Raw genomic sequence first — 26,883 nt, 5'->3', positions numbered from 1 at the left:
TATAGATGACCTGATTTTTATTTTAAGAGGGAACCACGAGCTAGCTAACACACTAATAGAACACTTAAATCAGAATCAGATGGGTTTATCCTTCACAGCTAATATACAAAAATCTTCAATAAAATTCTTGGATCTATTACTAAGTTGGGATAATCAAGGTAACATCATTTCTCAAACCTTTTTCAAAAAAGTCGATAGCAACAGCTATCTAGACTTCTCTAGTAACCACCATATAGGGTGGAAAAGAAACATCCCATACAGCCAATTTAAGAGAATATGCAGGAATTGCTCCAATTTAGAATCTTTTGACATTCAAAGCAAGGTTCTTTACCAACACTTTGTAGACAAAGGTTATCCTATAGATCTACTAAATCAATGTCTTAAAAAAGCATGCAATCTAGATAGAGAATTAATCTTTGAAAAAGTCCAAAATAGCACCAACAATCAAACCAAAAAGAAATCCACAAACAACGTTGTTTGTGAACCACTTTTCATTACACAATACAATAACAACCACTACAAAATTCAAAACATAGTACATAAACATTGGAACATTATCCAAAAGGATTCTTTCCTTAAAGATATAGTCGGTGAAAAACCCAAAATTGTATATAGACGAGCTCCCACTTTAAGGAATCAATTAGCCCCCAGTAAAAGAGTAAAACATTCCAAGTTCGGTCCAATAAACAAACCAAAACTTTAAACTTTTTAGCTTCCCATGGATCATTTAAATGTGGCAAAAGAGGTTGCAACATGTGCAAATTTACAATTTCACAAAAATCTTTTAAATCCAATATTACTGGTTTAACTTATCAAATCACACATCGTCTCAATTGTGAATCTAAATATATAGTGTATCTCCTTAATTGTATTTGTGGCGTCCAGTATGTAGGGCGCACTATTAGAAATCTCCGTACCCGTTGGGGTGAACATCATCGAAATTGTAAAAATTGTAAAAAAAACTTAAACCAACCATAGTGTCCCCAACCATTGTGAAACGATACACGACGGGAGTTCAGATATCTATAAAATTATCCCTATTGATCATGTACCACCTTCCACAGATCATGATCGTCTGATTAAACTCAGGCAATTAGAAACATATTGGATAGATAAACTCAAAACCTTGTATCCATTAGGCTTAAATGCCAATGTAGATTTGGCAGCCTTCACATAAATTATTACTTTTATACAGGTTACATTTGTATCTAACATGAGATTTAGCTTTTAGGGTCTAGTACATCATATTTTCTTATATTTTTTTGATATACATTAACAAACACTACCATACGTCGATACCACTACATTATATCTCTCATATTTCTTTTTATCTTCTTTGTCAGTCTTCAATAATATATTGCATTAATGCAATTTAGACACTTATAGAATATGTTATATTTCCATACACATATTTATGTGTATATGCCCATGACGAGCATGTCCACATAGTTGTGTATATGTATTCACTTGTCTATCTGGTTCTAAACCTAATAGTCCAAGCACCTATATAGTTTCATATTATATTATATTTTACATACCTGATTTATATTATTTTTTACGATACACCATTTTTCACATTTCATCTTTTTGAATGTTTGATTATTCATCAACACATACACCTACAATTGTTTATATACATTCTGGATACACTTTTTAGTCTATTTGGTTGTTGTATATGATTGGAAACAATTAATAACATAATTCCTAATATATTTTTGCTCCAATATATAACAGAAACTTTCAAGATAGCCTTACCAATTTCATGTTCGCCTGACATACAGAAGGTCACAAGTTAGAGTCCAGTGGAGTCCCAAATATATATATACATATTATTAATAACATAATTCTTAACATATTTCTGCTCCAATATATAACATAAAAATAGGCCTTCAAGATAGCCTTATCAATTTCATGCACGCTTAACATACAGAAGGTCCCAAGTTCGAATCCAGTGGAGCCATAAAATATATATATATACACATATATTTTTTTATCATTTTTTATAATTTTTATATGTCACTTATTTATAGTAAGCATTTGTCACGAACATTTCTTTTTTAGTTTTATATTTATAAGAAAATTCCTTTTAGTTTGGTTTTAAAAATTAGAGTCATTTATTAAAAAGACCAAATAAGATTATCTTCTAGACATTGTGAGACATGTAGATCAATTTATATATTTTGTATCAATACTAATCCTTTTTGCAAGAAATTTAAACAAGACATAAAGGTAGACTTTTGATTTATCTATTGCCTAGCACACATTAGGTCCTGGGTTTGAATCCAACCAGGAGATGAGATATACATATACACACATATTAATATATGTCCAGTTTACTACGATATATTTTTTTCCAGATATATTTGGTAATTGCGAATAGGATTTTTTAATATACTTTTTATTTAAGTGTTATCTGTGCGGTCACAATTGTTCAAACCAATTTATACAATGTATCAAAAGTTAAATGTTTTTGCAATTGCAACATTGTTAATAGAGTTGACCTTTTGTTTCAATTCCGGGTCACTGTGGGTTTAAATAGATCTCTATTATTAACTATGATTATGCCTGATGAAACGGTCTGGAATAGACTGAGAAACGCGTTGCAAAATAAATACTGTTGGTTTTATACCACGACCCGGTATTTTTGCTTCTTTCCATGATCCACTTGTTTTTGAAACAGGACTTTTACCACGGAACCTTTCATACACTGACACTGTCAGTTTTGGAGAAAAGTCTTGGTGGCGTGAGTGCAGCAGGAGAACACCTATCAGCTTGCAGCTCACCTGGTGCGGCCATTGGTCCTAAAAAACGTGGGTGCTACTTTCTAGACGCCTATCTGGATTCCACAGGTCCTCTGGGTGAGACCTCCAGCGTACTGACTGCTGGAATTTGAATGTCAGCCTGCTTTATCGCACCTTATTCATTTAAGGTGCCACTTTCCTTGTGAGTAGTTTTTTGCACATCACTTTTATATTTGTTGTTTTAACGATTCACACTATGTTGGCGCCCCTTGTTTATCTTCCATTCTAGACAGCTGTAATCTGTTCTAATCATGTTCTTATTGTACATAATTCCTAATGGTTTATTGTGAGTGAATCGTGAGGTTAAAGGGACAGTAAAATCCCTATTTTATGTTTCCTGATTCATAGAGAGAATGTAATGTATTTCTTACCCCATCATATGAATGCACATGTATGAGTGAATGCTAAAAGTAAAATATGTGCATCCATTAAGGATCATGTGTTAAGCCTATGTAGATATGCTGTTCATGCAAGCATATGAGTTGAATAAATGAAATGCTATAATCGAGGTAAATGAGAGGTGTTTCCAATAGTCTACTGTTTGTGAATCCTGAAATGTTCCAATTATTTTTCTGTCCGTTTAAATGTGATGTAATTATTCCAAATGTTTGTTACTAGTGATGGTGATTTGTAGTTGATGTAATCTGAATGTATCAAACAATTTAATGTTGTTGTGAATTTCACATAAGTAAAAGCCATAAGTCCATAGGGAAATAGCCATTTCGTGATCTATTTGTCATAGCTGGACTAACGCAGGAAAACATGAGTTAGTTTCACAATTGTAACGTTGGTATTTAGAGTTTTCTTGTCTACGCTTTTTGCGTGCGTTAGGTAAATCTGTCTGTCGCGTGCATGAGCATGTCTTCCCCGTAGAAGTCAATGGAGGAGAAAAATGTGTGTGTAAATAAAATCCAAGACTGGTTTTGAGCGTAAAGTGAGGACGTCATGGTCTTCTGTGAAAAAGTAGCTAAATCGTATTTATTTCGTGATCAAATTCATATTTTTGTATGTAATGTGGTGTATATTGTTTGTATGTATCGATTAGTGTATGTATGTGATAATATTATTATTTAGATGTAGCTATATGAGTGTCTGTTCCCGTCTGTCAATGTAAGTCAATGGAGAATGGATTTGTGTGGCTTTTTTTTTCAAACACCCGAGATCTCGTAACTTTGATCCTTTATATTTTGCAATGAAAATATTAAAAATGAAAAATAAATATAGTGTAGTGTTTGCATGAGTGTAAGTATATTTTGTGTAATTTTATTTTTGTGATGCGTGGATGTTTATTTTGGCGTTAGATGTTAACTACTGGGTCTGTGTTGTCAGTAATGATTTCAGCGTTAAACAATTTTGGAGTCGCGTTAAGGAAACTCTAAATACCAGCGGGCAGTAAAAAGCAGTTAAGGAGCCCTTAACGCTGCTTTTTAATCCTAACGCAAAACTCTAAATCTAGGCGACTTAATTTAATGTGAACTTATGCTGGAAATATAGCCAATCCAAAATAGAATTTTTAAACTTAGAAATCTATGTTTAAAACAACATCTTAAAAAGAAAATTGATGTTAATAATTATATAGATATGCAAAGCTGTCACCAAAACTGTTGGCTCAAGAATATATAGGGGACAATATATAGGGGACAATTTCTTCGTATTATAATAAATTGCAAAGATACTAATATGTACAAAGAACAAACCAAAATTCTTAAAAACGATTTTTTGAGAAAAATTATTCAGAACTGGACTTAGATGTTGCAATAGAAGAAATATCCAAATTAGAAAGAAAAGAATTTCTTATTTATTAAAACAAAATTAAGAAAAATTATAACACATATGAAGATAATAAAATGCAAAATACTTTGATATTCCAACACAGCACTCAAAGCTCAGAATTGAACACTGTAATTAATAAATATTGGGGTATCCTTACACGGGACCCCATAGTAGCTGGAATCATAGGAGATAGCCCAAACATAATTTTCAAAAAAGTACCTAATCTCCAAAATCAGTTATCCAATAATATAATTAAAAACCCTGATACACACAATAACTGTCTATAACCTACAGAGATGGGCTTCAGGTGCTGCAGTATTACAACGCTTGTAAACAAATGAAAAAACCCTGAAAAAGTAATAAATACATTTTATTCCAAAGATGGAACAAAGACATACAATGTAAATCAATTAATTACTTGAAATAGTAAAAATGTAGTGTACAGGTGGCCCTCGGTTTATGCCGGATCCATTTGCGCCGTTTCAGAATAACAACCTTTTTTTTAAGTCATGTGACTGCTATTGAAAAGCATTGAAAAGCAGTGCACTAATTAAAATAGCCAGTAGGTGGAGCAGTCCGCTTGTGTTGCAGCAAAGTTATGCAATTTAGCAGACTGAAATTAATCTGTATACACAGAACAGACCTTAGCTATCGAGCATCTTTCAAGCAACAAGATCTAGCAGCCACTTCCCTATTAACTTTCTGCCCAGCTGCTTGAGGTGAGGGTGCCTAACTGTTTATTAATCACTCCAGAATGAAATGCATAGAATAGATGCAGACCCAATATTATCTAACATGCTGACAATGCAGAAAACTGTTTGCAGAAAAATGCAAGTAAAAAAATGTTTTTGTTCATTAAACTTAGTTTGATGATACAGTCTGTTTTGTGATAATTTAATTAGGTTTATAATGCTGTTTAGCATTTAAGTCTTCATTTTGACAATTTTGAGAGGGGCCTGGAATCTAACTCCCTCACTTCCCATTGACTTACATTATAAACTGGGTTTCAATTTACAACGGTTTCGATTTACAACCATTCCTTCTGGAACCTAACCCTGGTGTAAGCTGAAGGCTACCTGTATATATTATGTTGCTCTTGCAATTTAATTTATTTAGGGTGTACCTCTAGGCTTCTCAAAACCAGATTAAGTGAACATATATACAATATAAAAAAAGGTTTCTCCAAACATTCCGTTTCCGCACATTTTGACAAAAAACACAATAAAAAAAATTAGAGACTTGAAATCTATAGGTATATGCAAGGTTGATATCAATTGGAGGGGAGGTGACATTAAGAATGCTTTGGGTTGTTTGGAGAAAAAAATAATCTTCACCATGGATTCTCTCATCCGAAATGGCCTGAACAAAGACTTTGAAATTCATAATTTCTTATAGATGACACAAATAGGTTACACATATAGATCGTAAGAATGACCTAATAATAACTAAGTTTTAAAAAAGTATATACAAAAACATAATATATTGTTAATAATAGTGGCTTAAATGTAATGACCCATTCAACAACATATTGTTTTAGGCTTCTTAATTTGTACTCAAATATTCTATATGTGTAATAGTGACATTGTTTAAATAGTGGTTTAAATTGAATGTCTTATTCAATGACATATCGCCCATATGTAAATCAATGTTTCAGGCTCCTTAATTTGTATTCAGATATCCTATATGTATAGTAGTGAACATTGTTTCCAGTATCAAAAAAGGTGGATTTTAAGGAAAATACTTCCGGTTATGCGACTAATAGCATATAAAAGACTCCTTTGGGACTTCCGGTGGGTGGAGCAACGGACTGGCAGCACACACAGAGAGCTCCGCATACTAAGCTCCTAAAAAAGCCTATATTTGCTGCCAGCACGTTCCCCACACGCATCGACCTTGTTGGAGGTGACTGTACATCTTAACCCCAATGGACAAAGAAGTGTGAAGGGCTCCTACATCGCCCTTGCCCCCAGAAGGACAAAGTGCGCACGGCGCTGTTGAGCGCAAAGGGTGAGCGCCATCTTGGACCGCGGCCTCCTCTCTCCGGCACATACAACAGGAGAGCTACACGCACGCAACAAGAGACCGGAGGTGGTGAGAAGGCTAAGGTCCTGGACTGGTGCCTAATATTTTACTTTTCAATAAGGGAGAAGTGGTGACAAGGGGGTGAAGGGGTCCAGGGCAGGATAACATAATTCCCTGGACACAGAAAAAGCGCGCCAACACTGCGCTCCGTCCTAGATGCAGTATCCTCCTAAGCACCTTTTAAAATCTGCAAAGGGTCTGTTTTGAACTGTTTTGAACTACAGGTTCCTTAGCTAATACCCGACAAGAGAGTGGAAGCTGTTTTAAAAGGCTTACTAACGTATTGCAATGCCAGACAGCCACTACACAGAAGACCCTCTTCACTTAACTTTCACGTGGTCTTCTCCCCCCTCCACCCCCCCCTCTTCATGATACAAATCAGAGAGACCCGCACCATAAAACCTGGGCAACTGAAGTTTATTAATTAACTCTGGTCAAACACACACAGAGACTTACTGTTACCACTTTCATTTGAAGCCTTGCATATTGCTTGCATTGGGGAGCGAAGATCCAGCGAAGCCACCTATGGGTGCAAAGGCCCTCCTTGTTTAAGTTGGACATTTATTTATTGAAATTTCTCTAGAAAGAAAGGGAATGCACACTGCATGGTGAAAACTTTGTGCCTTTGGTGTTTGGTGCTGATCTTACAACTCTTGAAACCTTGTCCTATACTGCCACCTAGGGGACACTAAGGGCTACAACATCTGGCTCATCTTTAACTATTCAGTTAGGACACTGACTTATTAACTGCACATTCTCAGAGGGAAATGTAGGGAACAAAAAGCAAGGAAAAAAGGGAAAACAAGAGGTGCTGCACACTAGAAGTCTTACATCTTTAGATATCTGGCTCTACTCTTCTGCCCATTGACACTGTCATCCAGGCAACACAAATAGCTGTAGCACCATTTTAAGTCCTACTCTGCAGTCTGGGAAACACTCACTGTCGCAACAAATAACCACCAATAACACTGCAAACGACTAGTGAAGATTTTGTATGAAGCTTGACCAATACTTTACACCTGTTCCTCACTCGTCGACAGGGAAAATGGCCTCTAGGGGCAAGTATTCAGAAAAGAAAAAACAGGCAACAGACCAACCCATGGAACCCCCACCTTCCCTTAGGTCCTCTCAAGGGATCACCACAGATTCGACTGCCCTACTTCAAGAGCTTAAATCATTCTTCCTACCTAAAATGGAATCCCTCCAGGCAGGGGTTGATACTCTCACTAGTGAAGTGCGCCAATTTTCCACCAGACTCACTCATGCTGAACAACGCATATCGGACGTGGAAGACAGACAGACGTCCACTTCTACCGCAGTAAGACAACTTCAACGCCAAAACCAGGCACTTCAGGAGAAGGTTGATGACCTTGAAAACCGCAGCCGAAGAAACAACCTTAGGGTGGTGGGGGTCCCGGAAGCAATAAAGAACAAAGATCTATTGGAATTCACTGCTTTAACTCTCCCTAAACTGCTAAAGATGAATGCAGACCACTTGCCCCTAGATATTGAACGGGCGCACCGTCTAGGCCCAGATAAAGGCCTGGAGACCCTCAACTCTCATCCGAGGCAAGTAATTTTCAAATGCCTTAATTACCAAGAAAAACTTGCCCTGCTGAGAGCATACCGAGCCCACTCTGGGGATCTAGTTTTTGAAGGGAAACGGTTGCTAATTTTCCAGGACTTTTCTGCTGAGGTGACTAAGTTGCGCAGGGACTTTGCTCCACTCTGCTCCCGCTTGCATAAAGAAGGAAAACAAGCCATGTTGCTATACCCGGCAAAGCTGAGGTTGCAGACACCTGCTAGGCCTAAATATTTTCGTACTCCACAGGAACTACAACTATATCTAGACAGAGATAGTCAAGATGCACCACGCTGACGATAGAGATTTGAACACTATGCTTTCTCTCCTTTTCCCCCTTCTTCTTTGGTCTCCTCATGGAGAGACAGAGATATGGGGAACGTGTCTGTCCTGGAGAAACCATGGATACAGACCCCTTGAAAGCTGACTGGCTCCAATGGTCCCTGACCTACTGTTTATCCCATCTAGCAATGGAGCCGAAGAGGACTCTTGTCATCTTTAGTCTTTTGTGCTGGGTGACCAAAGTTCTAAGTTATGAAAAGTTTTTTCTTTTGCCCTTTATTGTTGCAGCCTATTATATTGAATGTTGTGCTATGTCACTGTGTGGTACGGCAGGAATTACTGTTCTCTGTATTTTGATGTCTTTACAAATATATGTTGTTGTTTTGGGTTCAGGGAAGGGACCGCACTTGTCTTTTCGCTCAATGGCACCTACGCCAGGAAAAGACTTCCCTCTGTATACCTGCAATAGTACAGCTAAACACACCTATGTTGTCCATTACATCTGTACATGTCCTTCTAGATCTTGACTTGACCGCTGGGGTTACATACCACACATTGCTATCCCCTCTCTGCATACATTCCCTTGACGTTGAGGTGCTCTACTTTTCCACATGCCTGACTATAAGGACAATAGATACACGACTTCTTCTATATCCACATTACCGGGAAGTTACTCAGGCCACTGAGGAGTACGGGACACATTCCCATAGGCATTTGACGCACCTGACCGAACACACCTGCTACTTTTTACCTTTACTAGTCTCCACCTTCATGGGTTACCCTTAGGAAGCCTTAAACTGCCCCCCTCAAGTAACTCATACCCACCAGGGAACAACAGAAGTTATCCGACTATCATGACACACACGTTCAAACCTCCAAATCCCAGACTACCCCCAGCATCACATATACCACTAAATACCTGGTTGCACTTGATAGCCATACAGCTCTACACCGCTACAACTAAGTACCTCAAAACATACTTACTACAGGTTTATCACTCCCATAGGAGCATTATGCCGATGGGCACCATTGGAATGTCCTGTTTGTGTGGGGGGTTTTTGAAAATGTTACTATATGCTCTGCTAATGCCAGTGTTTTTATACCCTCAGCAGCAACTACGCCTCCACTCCAGGGAACCTCTACCCCAGCGACAGCCTGAGAGTTGGCGGCTATGTAGACTGAATCTTGGGCCTCTTCCTCCTCCTCCTAACTGTGAGTACAGCACCTTGGCACAGGCTACTATGAATTTTGCTAAATTGACCCCCCATTATACAGAACAAACTATGCATGTTCCCAAACCAGTAGTCCCCTTTTTAGGAAACCAAAACATGGCCAGGCAAATTTATCTTTCCTTACCTATTTTATGGCGTTACGGTGTAACATAGTTTCATGGAATGTTGGAGGTATCACCTCTCCCGCTAAACGCAGTAAAATATTACATTTCTTAAACTCAATACATACTGATATAGCTCTTTTGCAAGAGACTCGATTAACCCAGGAAGAGCATGCTAAACTCAAGATTAGATGGGTGGGACAGGTCATAAACACACCCACGGAGGGTAGAAAGAGAGGGGTGGCTATCTTGGTCAGGAAGGGACTTAGTTTAACTTTCAATGACACATATCTAGACACCAAAGGCCGCTACATACTTACTAACCTGTGTATAGCAACCAAGACGTACCTTCTTTGTAATGTCTATGGCCCAAATGCACTTTCACCCCAGTTCTGGCATCAGCTAAAACTTAAACTAGCAAAGAGGAGTGGGCTTCCAATTATCATGGGGGGGGGATTTTAACATGACACAACTCATACCGATTGACAGATTTGTAGAACCCCCAGCCCTCCCGATCCTACGTACTACATCTCGCAGACAAAAAGCTGAAGCAAAAATCACTAAGAGGCTTAGGGAAGACTTAGGACTGGTGGACTTATGGAGGCTACGTAACCCTACAGAAAAGATTATACTTGCATATCTAAAACGCATCATACAATGTCTAGGATTGACTACTTCCTGACAAATCCTGCTGTCACACCACATATTCCCCATACTACGATATACCCTGTCACTATCTCAGATCACGCACCCATTAGGCTGCTACTTGACTTTGCCCCCCCACATAGCTCACAGAAGACATGGAGATTTCCTTCCTACCTTTACAACAACGCCGATTTCCGTCAGCAACTGCGCTCCTATTGGATAGACTATAGTACAGATAATACGCAACACCAAAATAACCCAGACCTCTTCTGGCACACATCAAAAGCTGTCTTGAGAGGGAGAATTACGGCCTATACGTCACACCACAGACTTAAGGCCAAAAAGATGACTGATCAGATGCTAACAAATCTCACAGAAGCGTATAACTCTTACCTGTCTCACCCCACACTAGACAGCACTATTATGATCTCAAACAGGAGAGAGACACGCACATCCAGATGGTGGACAACACATATGCGGTACACAGGCAGGGAAAATTCTATAGATATGGGAACAAGGCCGGTAAAACCATGGCCAATATGGTCAAAGTGGTTACACCCAAATCCTATATCCCAGCATTGGCTATGGAGGGGGGGCTCTGTACGGATACCCCTGCAATCATGCAGGAGTTTGTCTCCTTTTACACCAGCCTATATAATAGGCAGGAGATCTCAGAGCCAGATAAACGCTCGTTTTGGAGCAATATAACTGTTCCTACCCTAACGCCTGACCAGCTGTCCTCCCTTAATGCCCCCATCCAGCAACAGGAAATAACGAACACTATTAAACGCATTAAACTTGGTAAAGCGGCGGGACCTGACGGTCTCCCCGCGGAATACTACAAAATTCTATCTCCTGAGATAACTCCTACGTTGGCGACACTATTCTCTGAATATCTCTCAGGGGCATCAATCCCTGACTCTAGGTTCTCAGATGCAAATATTTGCGTTATCCCCAAGCCCGATAGGGACCCTACTATATCCTCGTCCTACAGGCTGATCTCCTTATTAAATGGAGACTATAAATTGCTGACCAAGATCTTGGCTGATCGATTGGCAGAGGTACTACCCCACCTGGTCCACCCAGATCAAACGGGGTTTGTTAAACATCGCTCCTCAGTAGTCAACTTGAGAAAAACCCTCGCAGTTATTGACCACTACCATCGTGCCCAGAGGTTCCCAGCTGATGCCCCATTGCCGGATGCTTGCTTTCTCGTGGTAGACGCTGAGAAAGCGTTTGATAGAGTAGAATGGGATCACCTATACACCGCTCTGACGAAATTTGGTGTTCAGGGTCAGTTTTTTGAGATAATACAAAAACTATATAATGCTCCATCGGCGTCCATTATAGTAAACAACAATCTCTCCCCTTCCTTCCAACTTAGAAGAGGAACTAGGCAAGGCTGCCCGCTGTCCCCACTCCTCTTCGACCTAGCCATCAAACCTTTAGCCTGCTATATAAGGCAGCACTGTCCTGGCCTACAGGTTCACACACAACTTCTACATTTAGCTCTCTTTGCTGATAACTTGTTGCTCTATATAGGTAACCCAGCCCTAAATATACCTAAAGTGCTAGAAATTATGTCACAATTCGGCAGATTCACCGGCTACAAGATAAATGTCGATAAATCAGAGGTGACATGGCTTCAGAATAGCAAAAACACCTTGCTTAAAGACACAAACCTACATATCACGTCTGGCTCGTTTAAATATTTAGGCATACACTTGCATGTAGATCCCACACGTATATACCACCTTAACATCCCCAAAGCCAAAGCTAAATCACAAGATCTTATTAAAAGTTGGAGAGGGCTCCCTCTCTCCCTCCACGGTAGAATCCACCTACTCAAAATGATTATTCTGCCAAAAATTTTATATCCACTGCAGATGCTTCCTCTATTACTCCATAACAGGGATACACAAACCATCTCTTCTGCTTTTGCTTCCTTTGTTTGGAACCAGAAGAAACATAGGATTAGCAAATCTAAACTGTCAATGTCACTAGATGCGGGAGGCCTCAAATTCCCGAACATCCTGTGGTATAACTGGGCAACGCTAGCCAAGTTGGTTATGGGGTGGCTCACCAGATCTGACTACTTCACCCCTGCTGTAGAATTTGACATTATCGCTCCTCTCAATGTGGCTTACTTGCCACACGCTAAGCTGGCTTCCCTTCCCTCCCACATCTCTCAAAGCATACTGTTTCGCGACCCATTAAGGGCATGGCACAGGATGTGTAGATTTTGGAAAATAAACCAGGGGGTGTCTAAATATTTACCTTTGCAAGGAAACCCTTAGTTTATCCCGGGTTACACTACCAGAGCCTTCCACGTTTGGCAAACCTTGGGACTGACCTCCATTGCACAAGTGCTGAACAATTTCACACTCCAGGTCCACTCGTTTCACTACGGTATCCCACCTAACACTATGTTTGCCTATTTTCAATGCAGACATTACGTTCAATCTCTCATCACATCTAACCAAATCACAAACACAAACTCCGTCATAGATAAACTGTTCCGTTCTGCACAACAGGGCTCACACTCCATCACCAGCATCTATAATGAATTAGCAGCACACCTAGAGCAACCAACCCTACAAACAATATATAACAAATGGCAGGAGACAAGGGACATCTCAATTACCCTACCAGACTTGACAGAAAGTTTTTCAAAAGTTCGTATGGCTACTCTCTCTGCATACTCAAGAGAAGCCCACACCAAACTACTTCACCAGGCATACATTCTCCCAAAACTAAGAGCTAAAATGGTCCCGCAGGCAATAGATAAATGCCCTAAATGTTCCCTTGACTCCCCAGACCTTACACATCTCACCTGGGATTGCCCCAAACTCACTAAATTGTGGGGCAAACTAAAGTTTTGGCTCCAGAAGGTGTTGTCTGAGAGGATTGACTTAACTCCATCCAACATTATTTTTCTGCATGATTTTGAGGTTGCACCAGGGCGCCAGAAATTCCTTTATTCTGTGATACTCCTTGCCAGGAGGTTAATTCTGCAATATTGGGTGTCCGATAGAGCTCCTCCCTTTCAGAAATTATTGCACACTATACATACACAGGTACTCTTAGAACAGGCAGATGTGCAGGGAGATCTGGAGAGGAGAATCAAAGCCTTTATTCGTAAATGGGAACCCTACCTTCTTTATTTATCTCCACAAGTGAGAGATAGGATTCTGTATCCTTTCCGTAACTCCCTATTTATGATGGAAGAAAATCTTCGTGGTAACTGGTGTCCAGCCCCTTCCATGCCTACTGTATGACCGTATCACCTCCACCCCACTTCTAGCCCTGTAATCTGACCCTACACAGACCTTGCAAAACGTACACACCTCTCATGTATTGCCTGTGCCGGGGTGTGGGTCTCCCCCCCCCCGCCCTCCCCTCCCTCACCTGTTCCCCTTCCCTGGAGTGGAGGGCTCAACAGGAGGATGTCTCCCGCTCCATGTTTTGAAATTTTTTATATTATGTTTATGTTAATGTTTTTCTAGTTTTATTTGTTTAAAAAATAGAAAATAATGCCACTAAAAGACTTTTGGTGATGCTCTCTCGCACAAGCGGCTTGAGAGAAGATCGCATCTTATGTACCTTATGTATTGTTTTTGCATATATCTTTCCGTGTTGTGATGGAACCAGCATATACAAAAAATAAAGTATTAAAAAAAAAAAAAAATACTCCTTTGGACATGCACACTGTATTCCTTGAAAAAGTTGTCAGCGAACAGTGAAAAGTACGTTGGAATTCTCTACGATACACGTCATCAAGTGCCAGTTAACACAGGAGGCAGAGTTTTGCCCTGCCGGTCTGAGACTCAGATGTGCGGAATAGTGTTGTAACTATTCCCTATCCGCATCTATCCAGGCTTGTGGCTTGCTCTGAACAGTTTATTTGAACTTTCTCATATTGAGACTCCTTGTGTTTGTTATATATACTGTGCATTTGATGTTTTTATAGCTTTTATCATTTTAATAAATTGTATATTTCTACCTACATTGTGGATGACTATTTACCCACCATTATAAAAGAGGGTGTGCACATCAAATAGAGCTTATCTTAGCTCTATTACAAGTGAGTAGTGAATCCTCATAGTCACAAAACAATATCATTGCATTTACAATATTACACTATGTTATATATAATAATAATAATAGTATTTATATAGCACCTTTCTCCCAGTGGGACTCAAAGCGCTTTTTCAGCGCTCGCTCTCGGAATTAACCAAATCGGCAGCTGAATAGTAATAGTTGTTATTATTACCCAATTTAATGGTACTCATTTTATCGACCTCGGAAGGATAAAGGGCTGAGTCAGCCCTGCCGGGATTTGAACCTGTGACCTTGGATCTTTTAAACAGGGTTTGTTGTAGTCAGGGCATTTACCAACTGAGCTACCACACCAGCCTATATCATTATATCATTATATCATTATATCATTATATCATTATATCATTATATCATTATATCATTATATCATTATATCATTATAACATTATATCATTATATCATTATATCATTATATCATTATATCCATCTTTCATTTAAGGGACATCTGGAAATATTGCTCCATATTGTTGCATCTAAAGTGGATGAATATATCACAGATTCCTATTTAAAGGCACAGCCCAGAACTTTCATGGGACAAATATACCCCTTATATTTTATTTTTTATATATATTGCTTTATTTGCACTTTTTTTCACTTGATCACATTTATTGATATTCCAAAGTAAAAAGTTGAACAACAGTGTATTTAGACTTTTGGGATTATGTAGCTAACTAAATGCTCAAAGAAGTCCCTAAAAACTCACCAATAAAACAAATTAGATTGTATCTTACAGTCTCTGAAAAGTGAAATACAACATATCTAGCTCAGTATCTCTATATCTCACATATTGATTCACTTTTTGGTATTTTAAAGGCAACTCTTCATTATGCACCAGACTAATTTTACTCTAATTGCAAATCTAACCTACAACAATACATATCAAATTAAATACAAATTGGTATAGGTGTTTGCAAGATTTCTTTATTGGAAATAAGGGAATTGTCATTTGTAGCTAATTCCCCAGATTCTATAGAAATAAATCCATCTCATTTTGAGATTTAAACAATATTAACCGCTTTCCAACTTTCTGTAGTGTTAATACTGGTCTCTCATATCAGAAACCCTTCAATTATCCGTAAACCTTAGAATGTTATCTTTTAATTAATCAATAAATCAATGCAAAAAATATATCACCTTCTTATATGTCACCTAGCTTAATTCCAAAGGTCACTACAGATAAAGATCAAAAGGAATTAGGTTGCAATGATGCCACAAAGGCAGCCTAGATCTCAATTAAGACACAAAATAGAGGTACTTTTTAAAATTAAAATTTTAATTGTAATTCCATTTCTGCAGCAGTATCACAATTTCATAACTTTGGTAACAACATAATAGACATAAACATGTGACTAAATAGACAAAAATCATTTATTGATGGTGATACCAGCCACAATGTGCATTGATTCCAATGTAGACGCCAGTCTTTTAGAAAATTATTGAATATTTCTTGTTCTTTGAGGCTAACTACTACATTAGTTACCCAAATCTAAATACATTTAACACCAACCATCTGGATGTAAGGTGGGGGAGGTGTCTAAAACTCAGTATGCAGGAATAACAACTCAAAACAAGGAAAGTCTTTCTAAAGTAATCTTTACTGAAGAAAAGATAAGCAGAAAAAGATAAAGCACAGATCTCTTTACAAGCACAGAACTAAGCAAGAACTATTTAAAAAAGATTTTATGAAATGTCCAGGAATAAGATAGCATATGCAAGTAGGCATAAGTCTCTCAACAAGCACAGTGAGTACTGTTGGTGAGGTATATTGAGAAATGTCCAGAAACAAATAAGCATTTGCAAGTAGACACAAGACTTTCAAGGAACTCAGAACTTAGCATACATAAGTATCACAACAGTAGTCTTTGATTTTAGCAGTAGTAGAAGTATGCTTCAGTATTACAAATAGAGGTCTTTGATCTCAGCAACAGTATATGCATACCCAAGTATTTCAGCTGAGGTCTTTAGTCTCAGCAAAAGCAGAAGCATATGTCGGTTTTACAAGCAGAGGTCTTTGGTCTCAGCAGTAGTATAAACATACATCAGAATTACAGGCAGAGGTCTTTGGTCTCAGGAGTAGTATATGAATACCCAAGTATTTCAGCAGAGGTGTGAGTAGTAGTATATGCATACCCAAGTATTTCAGCAGAGGACTTTGGTCTCAGCAGAAGCATACATCAGAATTACAGGCAGAGGTCTTTGGTCTCAGTAGTAGTAGTATATTCATACCCAAGTTTTTCAAAAGAGGTCTTTGGTCTCAGCAGAAGCAAAAGAATATGTTGGTATTACAAGCAAAGGTCTTTGATCTCAACAGTGGAGCAGGAACTGTTAAAGCACCTTCCAAGGCAATAACTCAGTGCAGAATGAAGCACTGAGTAGCCTTTTATAGGAACTCCCACACCTGTACCTTTCAGGTGGGAGTTCCTGTAAAAAACTACGGTCTCTTTAAATCTGGGCAGCGCACGGCCGTGTGCGCTTAGTGACTCACAGCTACTGCTGCTAACAGACTGGTCTCAGCGTCTCTCCATGTGGGATGACAAGACAGATCACTAGGGCCTGTCTTCACCGCAATGGCGGATAGAAACTCAGCATTAGCCGGGACAGCAGCCAGGTAAATCAGGTATCCTGACAGTGCTCCCTCCTTAGGCGTGACCTCTGGGGACGCCTGTGAGTAGGATGGTTAGGATGTTTCTTCTTGAAATCTTGGATGCATGCAGGAGCATGAACTTCAGTTGCTGGTACCCAACTTCTCTCATCAGGATCATATCCTTTCCATTGAATGAAAAGGACAGTATACTACAAAATTGTTTTTTACTTAATGTGTTTCCAATTACTTTTTTTTACCAGCTGCAGAGAATAAAATGTATGAGATTTGATTTTTTAAGGCTTATTTATGTATATGAATTAGCTGATTTTCACTTAGATTACGAGTTTTGCGTTAGGCTTAAAAAGCAGCATTTTTAATGCCCGCTGGTATTACGAGTCTTGCAGGAACAGGTGTATCGCTCACTTTTTTGGCCAGACTTGGCAAATCCACATACATAAATTGTGTATCCTCTTTTTTCAATGGGACTTGCATAGCGCTGGTATTACGAGTCTGCCAAAAAGTGAGCGGTCAGTAGGTAAGAGTTTTACACTACAAAGCCGTAGCATAAAACTCTTAACTAAAGTGCTAAAAAGTACACTAACACCCATAAACTAACTATTAACCCCTAAACCGAAGCCCTCCCGCATCGCAAACACTAAAAGAAATTTTTTAACCCCTAATCTGCCAAACCAGACATCGCCACCACTATAATAAATATATTATCCCCTAAACCGCCGCACACCCGCCTCACAAACAATAGTTAAATATTATTAACCCCTAATCTGCCGTCCTTAACATCACCGACACCTACCTACATTTATTAACCCCTAATCTGCCGCCCCCAACGACGCCGCCACTATACTACTATACAAAGCCATAGCATAAAACTCTTAACTAAACTACCTATTAACCCCTAAACCGATGCCCTCCAGCATCGCAAACACTAAAATTAAATTATTAACCCCTAATCTGCCGCTCCGGAGACCGCCGCCACCTACATTATATTTATGAACACCTAATCTGCTGCCCCCAACATCGCCAACACCTACATTATATTTATTAACCCCTAATCTGCATTCCCCAATGTCGCCGCAACCTACCTACACTTATTAACCCCTAATCTGCCGCCTAATCTGTCGCCGACACTATATTAAAGTTATTAACCCCTAAATCTAAGTCTAACCCTAACACCCCCTAACTTAAATATAATTTAAATAAATCTAAATAAAAATTACTATCATTAACTAAATTATTCCTATTTAAAACTAAAAACATATCTATAAAATAAACCCTAAGCTAGCTACAATATAACTAATAGTTACATTGTATCTAGCTTAGGTTTTATTTTTATTTTACAGGCAAGTTTGTATTTATTTTAACTAGGTAGAATAGTTACTAAATAGTTATTATTTATTTAATAAATACCTAGCTAAAATAAATACAAATTTACCTGTAAAATAAAATCTAACCTAAGTTACCTAACACCTAACACTACACTATAATTACATTATTTCCCTAAATTAAATACAATTAAATACAATTAAATAAAATTAGCTAAAAGACAAAAAACCCCACTAAATTACAGAAAATAATAAACAAATTACAAGATTTTTAAACTAATTACACCTTATCTAATCCCCCTAACAAAATAAAAAAGCCCCCCCAAAATAAATAAAGCCCTACCATATACTAAATTACAAATAGCCCTTAAAAGGGCATTTTGCGGGGCATTGCCCCAAAGTAATCAGCTCTTTTACCTGTAAAAAAAATTACTAATTCCCCCCCAACATTAAAACCCACCACTCACACAACCAACCCTACTCTAAAACCCACCCAATACCCCCTTATAAAAACCTAACACTAACCCCTTGAAGATCACCTTACCGGGAGAAGTCTTCATCCAACCGGGCCAAAGTCCTCAACGAAGCCGGGAGAAGTCTTCATCCAAGCCGGGCGAAGTGGTCCTCCAAACGGGCAGAAGTATTCATCCAGACGGCATCTTCTATCTTCATCCATCCGGCGTGGAGCGGGTCCATCTTCAAGACCAAGACATCCGACGCGGAGCATCCTCTTCATCCGACGGCTAACACTGAATGAAGGTTCCTTTAAATTACATCATCCAAGATGTTGCCCCTTCAATTCCGATTGGCTGATAGAATTCTATCAGCCAATCGGAATTAAGGTAGAAAAAATCCTATTGACTGATGCAATCAGCCAATAGGATTGAAGTTCAATCCTATTGGCTAATCCAATCAGCCAATAGGATTGAGCTGGCATTCTATTGGCTGTTCCAATCAGCGACAGATTAGGGGTTAATAAATTTAATGTAGGTGTCGGCAATGTTGGGGGCAGCAGATTAGGGTTTGATAAGTATAATGTAGGTGGCGGCGATGTCTGGAGCGGCAGATTAGGGGTTAATAGTTAGAATGTAGGTGTCGGCGATGTCAGGGGTGGCAGATTAGGGGTTAATAAGTGTAAGATTAGTGGTGTTTAGACTTGGGGTTCATGTTAGAGTGTTAGGTGTAAACATAAATTTTATTATCCCATAGGAATCAATGGGGCTGCATTAGGAGCTAAACGCTGCTTTTTTGCAGGTGTTAGACTTTTTTTCAGCCTGCTCTCCCCGTTAATTCCTATGGGGAAATCGTGCAGGAGCACACACAACCAGCTCACCACTAACGTAAGCAGCGCTGGTATTGGAGTGAGATGTGGAGCAAAATTTTGCTCAACGCTCACTTTTTGTCTGTTAACGCCGGGTTTGTAAAACCCCGTAATCCCAGCACTATCTGTAAGTGAGCGGTGATCATAAACTGCTTGTTAGCACCACATAGCCTCTAATGCAAAACTCGTAATCTAGGTGTTTGTGTTTTGAAGCCACAACCTAATAAAATGGGTTGAGCTTGTAGGTATAATCAGATATCATTACTTTATCACATTGTGTACATATACCTGCTTTTTTATCTTATGTCTGTCCATAAACCAATCACCAATACTTGGATAGAACAATGGAAAATTAATATTTTATTACCTTATCTCTTCTTCTCTCCACTGGGAGTGTAATTTATTCTACTGGCTGTTAACACAGCTTGGCGTTGAGGCCAAAAACTTTCAGGATGGGTGGGGATACCACAGGCTAATTAAACAATTTCAAATGCCAATATAAGGGTAATAGAAATACTTGTAAACAGTTTAATACACTCCAGCAAGTAAAGTGGATCATTGGAAACAAATTAAAGGGGAGACAAGTTTTGAGTAAACTGTCCCTTGAAGTATTTACTTCGACTTCATATTCTTCTGATCCATCTCCCATGTCAGGTGCTGGTGTAGACAGTGTACGAGATAGAAATGGATCTGGTATTACAGGTTTAAGAAGAGAAACATGAAATACAGGATGAAAATGGTAAGATGAAGTTAATTAAAGAAGTATTGCTACTGGAGATATAATTTACTCAATGGTGAAAGGTCCAATAAAATGAGGACCCAATTTCTTAGAGGGTAGAGCAAGCAGAAGATGAGAAGTGGATAAATATACTTTAGTCCCTTCCTGATAATCTGGGGTAGGACGTCTTTTCTTATCAGCATACTGTTTGTATTGTTGCTGAGCCTGTAGTAACTTTTTCATTACAATTGCAAACGTATTTTGAATTCCAAGTAAACATTGAACAGCGGCTGGTACTGAGTTTCGGAGAGGGGAACTAGGTAGCATAGTTGGATGATAGCCATAAACACATATAAAAGGAGACATGGATGTAGATCTATGAATTTTATTGTTGTAAACAAATTCAGCTAGAGCAATTGACCCCGGTCATCCTGTAAGGTGGTGGTATAACATTGTAGGTATTGTTCAAGTGTCTGGTTAGTGTGTTCTGTTTGACCATCTGTTTGGGGATGAAAGGCAGTGGATAATGCTCGTTAAATATGCAACCCCTTGCAAAAGGCAGACAAAAACTTAGAGGTAAACTGGGAACCTCTATCAGAGACAGTATTTTAAGGTAAGCCGTGTAAACGAAAAATCTCCTGAAGGAAAATGGTAGCTGTTTGATTAGAATTAGGTACCCTATTGGTAGCAACAAAATGGGCCATTTTAGAAAACCGGTCAACCACTACCATGATAGAAGTATAACCTTGAGCAGAGGGCAGAAAAACAATAAAGTCTATGGCTATATCTGTCCAGGGTCTTATAGGAATCGGGAGTGGTTGTAAAAAGTCCTACAGGAGTTTGTCATGAGTCCTTATTTGTTGCACAGATAGGACATGATTGTACATAGGTTTTAACGTATTTCTGCATACTGGGCCAATAAAATTGATGATTAATCGATTCTTGGGTCTTGTGAATGCCACCATGTCCACCTAATTGTGTATAATTAAAGAAATGTAATACTTCAGGAACAATACTAAATGGTACTACCACTTTGTTGTTCTGGACCTGGTACTCGGAATACTGTGCGGATGCTTCTGAGGAATCTAGGGCAGTTTCTGATCCAGCTGTCTGTTGACGAATAGTGTCCCATAAGAAGGCTTGATTAGCTAAGAAGTGTTTAGATTGTAGAATAGTAGTATGCTCATTCTCAGGTTTTTCGGCCTCTCTAATGTGAGACAGTGCATCTGCTTACTGTTTCTGGCTCCAGGACGGTACGCAACAATAAAGTGAAATTGACAAAAAAAGTGCCCATCAAAAGGATACATTTTCAACATGGGATTGCCTTACCAGATCCTTAAAGGGTGTGTCTACGGTACCTTCCCCATTAACACCATTACTTCATAACAAGAACTTCCCTCCTGGCCAACAGGCACGGGCGGACGGGTCATACGGCATTGCAGCAGGATTCCCATGTTTTTCTGTGTTGGAGGGAGGTAGCATTTTGCCTAGATCCTCCTTGGTAGAGAGAAACATTCCACATTTCAACAGGTGGTTTGAATATCTCCAATTGTCACATTTTATCTCACATCACACAGACAGAGCTAACATAGTCAGGAGCTTAAACCCTTTTGAAACGCTTTGCTGGTCCACACAGTCAACAAGAGGTGCTCTCTCAATGACATATAAAATTTTAATAACTATACACTCTAGAAACCTCCCATCATACACTCGAGTCTGGGATTCAGAGCTGGGCTTCACTGTCCCTCCTGAGACATGGGATTCTATTTTCCAACACATGGGGAAAGCACCATCTTCAATGAGCATCACAGAGACAAATATGAAATTATTGTGTAGGTGGTATCTTTACCCAAGCAGGCTCGCCAAGATTCATAGATTCTCCGACCCTCTCTGCTGGAGAGACTGTGGCCAGGTCGGCTCACTATACCACATATGGTGGGACTGCCCTGTTCTCCAATCCTTCTGGAAGTGTATACATATTGAGATTCAAAAAGCTCTTACACATGAGATCCCGTATGACCCCTTGACATTACTATTTAACAAGCCCCCACGACTTAAATGCAAATATAAGTCTACGCTACTTTATATTATGCTTAGCAGCGCAAAGCAGCTAATTCCGAGGCTATGGAAACAGAGAACTGTCCCGACTATGAAAGACTGGTCACAGAATGTCTCACTTCTCCTATCCCTTGAGAAATACCACTATACTCAGACTAACAGACTTGACTTCTATTGTGCAATGTCTTTATATTGGGAAACTTATAGCTACAGAGTTGAGGAGGCCACTTCACAAATAACCAACACTACTATAACCACTCACTGGGGGTTGAGTTCTGGGAGATATATGGCTAATTAGGAAACGCTCAAGAATATGTTCTATGCTGCCACGACCCTAAGTTTTTCTGTGACATCATCCATAACGACTTTATGACTTACTGTTTCCCATACTGAAATTTCTATTTTGTAAAGCATTACTATCTGCATACGAGCTACATAACATGTTTTTCTTTCTGTTTGTTGTTATTTAATTGTTGTTAAGAAAGGAAAAAAAAAGAAAACACAGGCTTTGGACTTTGCAAAAGGACTTTTATTCTTTCATTGGACACTACGATTATCGCTTTCCTTGAGATGGACAAGAAGATTAGTGTCCACGAGAAATGTTTGCAATATTACTGTTTTGTGTTTTTTGTTGTTTTTGTTGCACAATTGTCTTTAAAGTATGCTGTCAATCTTTTTTCTTTTGCTGACAATAAAGCTTGTTGAAAAAAAAAAAAAAAAAAAAAGTGCCCATCAGGCTTTTTTGACTCCTAGTCTGTGAGCTGTACGTAGATGTAACAGAAGATTCTGTTACTTTTGTACTTGTAGAGGACTGCAGGCCAGCCTCCTTCCCACCGACTATGGACCCAGGAACTCAAGGGGATTCTATGATTTGGGAAGTGGGTGCCCAGGGAACATTTGAAGTACTTTTACCCTGGATTCAGGTTTACACAGTTTCCATGAATTCCCAGAGACTCTGAGGACTGGTGGGAACTGATACAGAGTTGGGATTCCTGTGTTTTGTTGAAGTATAATGTGACAGCCCAATTTAGTATTTCCTGCGCCAACTCCCCCATAGACTCAGAATGTTTGAGCTTATTGCAACCTCCTTCTCTAATGCTGAGACCTCCTGCTGTTATGTGTCTGTATAGCTAGTCTAGGTGTGAGACACAGAGCAGGAGATTACACACAGCACAGACAATCTAATGCTGAGACCTCCTGCTGTTATGTGTCTGTATATCTAGTCTAGGTGTGAAGTGTCTTTCTGTTATTGTGTAAGTCATCCATTGTCCTTTTGTAAGTCAGGATATGATTAGAATCTTGTTTAACTAACCATTGTCTGATGTATGTCTCATTTTATAATATTTGTTTCTATTGATTATGTGGTAATTACCCCCTGTCAGAAATGTATAAAAGCTGTGTTTTCTGTGAAATAAAGCAGTTTCTATTTTGACCCTCAAGCATTTACTCTCAGCTAATGTTTTTCTGGGTAGCTACAACAATTTACTGCAGCCGTTATTCTAATAGCGTCTGGTATCCAGTGGAGGTTCATGGGTTAGAGTTTGGTGGGAGGAAGCTGACTTTAGTGGGTATACCAAGCCTGGGGTACCAAGACCCTCTACAGTAGATATTCTAGATTTTTATGATAAGTGTAAAATGTGATGGGATGATCAGCTCCCTCCAGGCGATGTCTCCATTCTTCGAATACTGTTTTTATGGCAAGTAGCTCTCTGTCCCTAACGTCATAATTTCTTTCTGCCGGGGAGAGCGCTAGAGATAAGAAAGCCACCAGTTGAAGATAATCCTTTGTGATAGCACTGCTCCCATAGCAGTTTCAGAAGTGCCAACTTAAACATAAAAGGGTTGTCATGGTTCAGGCATGATTAAGATAGGTGCCGAGGTAAAAAAAAAAAAAAGTGTTCAAAGGCCAATTGAGCTTTGTCAGTCCAATGGAATTTAACAATTTTTTTGGTAAGAGCAGTTATTGGTTGAATAATACGAGGAAAGTTCCTTATAAACCTTCTATACAAGTTCGCAAAACCCACAAAGCATTGTATGGCCTTCTTGCTATCTGGAATAGGCCAGTTGATTATAGCCGCAATTTTTTTGTAGTCCATACTTATTCTTTCAGGTGTTAAAATGAAGCCTAAGAATTCCACAGATATATTTTAGATTATTGTTTCTTAAGTGAGACAATACTGTGGTGACATGTTCATGGTGTCATTCAGAAGAGTAGAAAATGAGTATGTCATCAAGGTAGGCTATCACAAAGATATCCAGAATGTCACAAAATATATCATTGACCAACCTCTGAAAAGTAGCAGGGGCATTGTATAAACCAAAAGTCATCAAATTATACTCATAATGTCCATAACGTGAACGAAAAGTGGCTTTCCACTCATCTCCTCTTCTTACTCTAACAAGATTGTAGGCGCCCCTTAAGTCAGTCTTGCTAAAGATGACTGCTGATTTCAGTCTATCCATTAGCTCTGGGATGAGTGGTAAGGGGTATTTTTTTTGATGGTAATGTCATTGAGCTCTCTGTAATCAATGCAGGGGCGAAGTCCTCCATCTTTTTTTACCAACGAAGAACATGCTAGCTCCAGAAGGAGATTTGAATGGCTTGATAAACCCTTTCTGAAGATTTTCTTGAATATATTCATTTAAAACTTTTAACTCTTGCTCAGATAATGGATAAATAAGTCCAATAGGAATTTGAGTTCCGGGAAGAAGATATATTGGACAATCGTACTCCCTGTGAGGGGGAAGGATATCTGCTCTTTTCTATTCAAAGACATCACCAAATTTCTTTTTACATGTTGGGTATTTGAACAGATGTTTTCTCAGAAATCTGGTTTTGAAGGGAAGCATTAATGGAGGTTTTAAAACAAGTCTTGATACAAAAGGATGAATAGAAACTTATGGACCCAGTCTCCCAATTGATTGCAGGATTATGCTTACACAGCCAATTGCAGGCCATGTACAAGGGGAAACACTGGTGATGTTGCCAAATCAAAGATGAATTTTTCTTGATGTCCGGACCCAATTAGAATTGATAAGGGGATGGCTTCTTCTGTGATAGGACCAGTCTTTAAAGGTGAACTATCTATAAGTTGTATGTGAATGGGTATATTTTTAAGGACACTTGGTATCCGAAGTCTTAGGGCTAATTGAATGTCCATATAGCAACCACTAGCACCCAAATCAATCATAGCAGGTATATTACTGGAATTCTTGTCCCGCTGTAAAAATAGACTTATGGACAAATGAGCTTTTGAATACCTTGGTATATGATTGATAGAAAGTAGAGGAGTAGGTTGCTTACCCCTAGTGGTTTTAAGTTTTGCAGTACAGTCTTGAACTAGATGTCCAGGTTTTCCGCAATATAAACAGAGATGTAATGATCTTCTTCTTTGCTTTTTCAGCATTCGAAAGAGGTCCCTTCAAACCTCCTATCTGCATTGGTTCTTCTGTGGAAGTTGTAGGAGGAGGTGAAGCTAGAGAGTGTACAATACGTTTGTGTGGAGGAATATAGGTAGCAGTCTTTTCCATACGTCTCTCCCTGAGATGACGATCTATCTGGGTTAATAGAGAAATCAACTCTTCTAGAGTTTGTGCTAGCTCGTCCTTTAGGCTATCAAATAAACCCAACCAAAACTGATCAAGAAGAACAGCCTCATTTCAGGATGTGAGGGTAGCAAGTTGGCAAAACTCAGTGATATAAACCTCCACATCTTTCTTGCCTTGTTTGAAGATGCAAATTCTCGCTTGAGCGGTAGATGTTTTATATGGATCTTCATATTGTGTTTCTAATACTTTCAGAAACTGATCCCAAGACTCTAAGATAGGGCTATGAGAAACAACAAGTTGGTGAGCCCATACTTGAAGTGGTTCGCCTGTAAGGAGTGAAATGACAGTTCGTACAGGTATAAAGTCAGATTGGTACATCTTGGGTTGTAGGGAGAACAAAATTTGCCAAGAAGTGATAAAAGTTCGGAAGTGGGATTGATCACCATTAAACTTTTCTGGTAGGTTCGGATCCATTGTTTGAGGCTGATTCAGGTGTAGCTGCATTAGCCAATGGCGTGTGGCAGCTAGTACTCTGTGGCAGTGTTTGATATAGCTGCTCCAATCTGTTTTCAGTCTCTTGTAATACTCGTACTATCTGGGTAAAAGTGTTTAGTTGCTGAGTAAGGGCCTCAACTATTCCTGCGAGTTTCATGTCTTTAAACTAAGTTATTCTGTATAAGTTATTTTGTAAGGTGG

This window comes from Bombina bombina, chromosome 1 (assembly GCF_027579735.1).
Source record: "Bombina bombina isolate aBomBom1 chromosome 1, aBomBom1.pri, whole genome shotgun sequence".
NCBI lineage: Eukaryota > Metazoa > Chordata > Amphibia > Anura > Bombinatoridae > Bombina > Bombina bombina.
The sequence above is the reverse complement of the archived record's forward strand: the minus strand, read 5'-3'. Positions refer to the sequence as shown.